We start from the raw sequence: 4,101 nt of genomic DNA, 5'->3' as shown, positions 1-4,101 counted from the left end.
ACTAGTTTTACAGAGTTTTACAAACATTTTGTCCCCAACTCCAAGCGCAAATCGCAGTAAGTCTTTTGTATTTGTCTTTTGTATTTTCACTTGGACCTCAGCCTCCATTTATCACGTGAATGTATTTTCCTATGTTTTATATTATAATCAAGAGTATGTTATGTTGCGATATGGTCTTAAACATTCATTAGTAAATTTACGGCAACCCTTTTTCTTTTACTCTGTTTTGGTTTGAGTTATTTCTTGTGTTTTATTAAGCCTCTATGTAGTTGGGATTTCCAAGCCGCAACATAAGAATTACCTCCACGCAACTGAATTTTCATAGGACTTACCTTGCCTCAACGGAATTCTGAGTGAGACTCGTGTTTTATTAAACATGTGTGTAGTTGAGATTTCCATACTACAACATAAGACCCACCTTGCCGCAACCGAATTCTAAGTGAGACTCCTCTCCTGCCCGGGTAAAATTTTTCTAAAAAATTGATACAAACGGTTCAAACCAACACCAATACTTCATGTCAAATCTTGTGATTCATGTATATCATACGCAATGTCAGATTCCAAATACCGAATTTTTATTTATAGATATGGACGAGAATACAAATATTATTCTGTCACTCAGGGAGTAATCTTCGGAGCTTGGTTTTATTTAACTATACAAATACCACCTCAATTGAACTGAGCGACTGGAAGGAAGGAAGAAAGAGTCTACTGAATAATAATATATGATGGATACATCAGATCAAGATCAAGATCACGAGGATGTGAACCTGTGCTGGAGAATTTGGACGAGCTTATCATCGATCTGGAATGCTCTGGCAAGAACAGAGACAGAAACCGGAGGAGAGGCTCCGAACAAAGCCGGCGCAACCTGCTGAGTTCCTGGATTCTGGCTGTTCAGTCCAGAGATTGTTGGAATGTTAATTCCAACTGCTGAATACAGGCGGACGTGGGCAGCCGACTCAGCCAGCACGCTGCACCCAAAACCGCCAGAACAAAACCACAAACCCGCTGAGGCATATCGCACCGCTTTTGCATAAAGGTGGTTTCCGTATATTGGCCTCCGATGCGTTTTGGTGCAGGCACGTGGCTCTCACCTGATGTCAGCATCTCTGACATATCGGGAGGTAAAGCTCAGCAACAAGGTGGCTTCCGATATCATTCTCCACCGTTGGATTTGCTTCTTCATCCTCCACCGTCGATCTCCGAAGCTGCATACGACCCGCATCAAATCAATGTTTGCGTGGAGGGAAAACTTAAATCTGTTGACCGCCACTCCTACCTGCATACGAGCCTGCAACGATTTAAATGCTTGCGTGGAGTAAAAACAAGTTGGGTTGACCGGAGGTTTTATTAACGCATTTAATAAATTGTCATAGTGGTGGATAGAACTCTTAAGTTTCTTTTACGGCATGTAAATTTAATGTTTGTTCTTTGGGAGTCGTAGTTTTTATGCCTTGTGTTTTAGCGTTAAATATATATATAACAAGGCAAAAATAAAATGTGCTCTTGGGTGTTATATGTGGACTATTGTAAAAGGAATAGTGGGGGCAGCGTAGGTTACATAGATGGTAAATTGTATGCACAATGTGTATGGTGAAAAGAAGAACGCATATGAGAGTGCGTAAAAATAGTTTTTGCTGCAGCGAAAAAAAACCATGTTGACTTGCAAGAAAACTATGGTGATGCACAGAAGTGCATAAGTGAATGTGAATGTTTTTATGAGTAGACCTCTGTTGATTTTGCAAAGAAAAAAACGCACAGCAGTGCGAAGAAATTACATGGAACAGGTTGTAATGTTTTTGTGAGACATAGTAAAACAGAGGAGTAGCAAAAACCATGTGTGGTTGCGTTTTTATTGTAAGCATATGTAAATTTATTTTTACAGCACTAATGTAAAAAGGGTTTTACAGCAGTAAACCCAGCACAGTGAATTCGTTTTGTTTTTGATGGGTGAAAGTATTTTTGGTAAATCCCTCTGAGTGAAAGAGGATGAATGTGTATCAGTGTTTTTGTTTAATGAATAGAAATATTGTTATGGCTGTGTAATAGACTGTTATGAGTATATTTGTTTTTAATAGCTTCCCTGCACAAAGATCCTGGAACAGTGGAAACAGAGCATTGTCTCTGTGGTGTTAATGTTTGTTTGGTTTTGGTATTTCCCATTGAAAAATATCCAACAGAGATGACCACTGAGTTGACAGGGCCAATGTTATGTTGGAAATGCACAAGACCTCGCGGGAACACAAACACGTCTCCCTTCTTCAGCGTTGTGGAGAACAAAGTGTTGTTAGTGGTGATAAAGCCAACTAAGAGAGTACCCTCGATCACCACCAAGATTTCGGTAGCCCGGGGATGTGTGTGAGGAGGGTTAAGGCCGAGAGGAGCAGCGTAATCGAGCCGAACCATGGAGATTCCCAAGGTGTTCAAGCCTGGTAGCTGCATTACAAAAGTTGGCGTTACGGCAAATCCCAAGTGGTTACTCGTATCTCCTGGTTTATCTAGGCCCGTCAAACGGAAGTCATTTGCTGTGACCATCATCGCATTCTTACATGGGAACCCGTTCACAATAACTGCACCATTCAAGTCAAACAAAATATATATATATATATATATATATATATATATATATGATGATGTTATTGCAGAAAAAAATAATATGATGTTATTGGCCCCTGATAAATATAGAGACAGACATTCCCGAACGCACCAGACATATATATAATATATTACATGTAATTACATTTCATAATGTATTCAAACATAACGTGTATGGACAGCAGCAAGATAACAATTAGTTATATTACCTTTGCTTTTCAAATCGGCAACGCAAATGTCTTGTAAAGTATCTGGATCACTTGCGCGCACAATAACAAAACTATTCGAATATGATAATATCACCAGTACTGCAAGTCCTAACACCGGAAAGGATTCCATGGCTGTATCTCACTATTTTTCTTTTCGAAAATGAAAAGAGATGTACTGAATTTGATGAAGAATATTGAAGAGAGTTGCTCCCTTTTATAACAATCGTAAATGATGGTTTTAATTTTTGGTAGTCCAGGAACCATAAAGATTCTGACCCACCGAACCCTCTCTGTCGCATATGACTCTGTCGGTGTTCTGGTTGGTTAGAATATAAGACAGTGTCGGTATTCTGGTTGGTTAGAATATAAGACAGTGTCGGTGTTCTGGTTGGTTAGAAAATAAAAAGCTAAGTAATGTATAATTATCTCAATCAAGCAAGCAAATCATTTTTAGAGTTTGTTTGTCGATCAAAGAATATTTTCACCTAGTTGGTTTGTTTGTTGAGTAGTCACTGTCTCACATTCACATATGTATAACCTTCCTTCAGCGACTGAAACATAAATATAAATAAAAGTATTATAAGGATATGGTTAGTTTAATGTTCCCTTCGACATTCCCTCTTTGCTTATTTCAGGTACTATGTCTTGCATTGTCTTTAGAGAATAGTCTACCTTCATCTAATATGTTTTAAAAGACAATATTATGAGGATATGGTCAGTTGCGTTTTTCCTTCGACATTCCCTCCTGGTTTGTTTCAGGTAAAATGCTTTACATCGTTTTTCGAATATGGAAAACAAAGCAGGATTGAAAACTATTACTTTATTTATGATTTTTGAAAATAAAATAAACAAATATCCACAATATTAACGAGACAACAAATTATTATTTTTTTCAATATATTTATATATACAAATATTCCAATAATCAAGTGAATGAATCTATAAATGACTATTGAGTTTTAAAAAGGAAAATAAAAACGAATAAATAAACATGTAAAAAGTAAGCACTTCTATTTTTTATTTTTTAATGGTAAAAAAAAATTTACTTGAGACCATATGGATAGAGTAAGAGGTAAGTTTGAAGCATTAATACCATAGTTTCATTCTTTCCATATAATTATTTTTTGGTAAACATCTACAAAGTAAAAACTTTTATTCTCTTTTTTTTAAAATAGTAAAAAGTTTTACATGAGACGATATGGGTAGAGTAAGACATAAGTCTGAACCATTAATGCGATAGTTTCATTCTTACCATATTGAATATAATTTTTTTTTAAATGGTAAAAAGTCTTAC

At 36.5% G+C, this 4,101-nt stretch overlaps 1 pseudogene; it reads right to left on the bottom strand.

Annotated features, from left to right (window-relative positions):
• Positions 1-754: 754 nt before the first annotated feature.
• Positions 755-2,937, bottom strand: LOC149258060 (germin-like protein 1-3 pseudogene; annotated as a pseudogene).
• Positions 2,938-4,101: the final 1,164 nt, after the last annotated feature.

This window comes from Pinus tabuliformis, chromosome 6 (genome assembly GCF_031772625.1).
Source record: "Pinus tabuliformis cultivar Carrire ecotype Pingquan chromosome 6, CPIR1, whole genome shotgun sequence".
In the NCBI taxonomy this organism is placed as follows: domain Eukaryota; kingdom Viridiplantae; phylum Streptophyta; class Pinopsida; order Pinales; family Pinaceae; genus Pinus; species Pinus tabuliformis.
The sequence above is the reverse complement of the archived record's forward strand: the minus strand, read 5'-3'. Positions and strand labels throughout refer to the sequence as shown.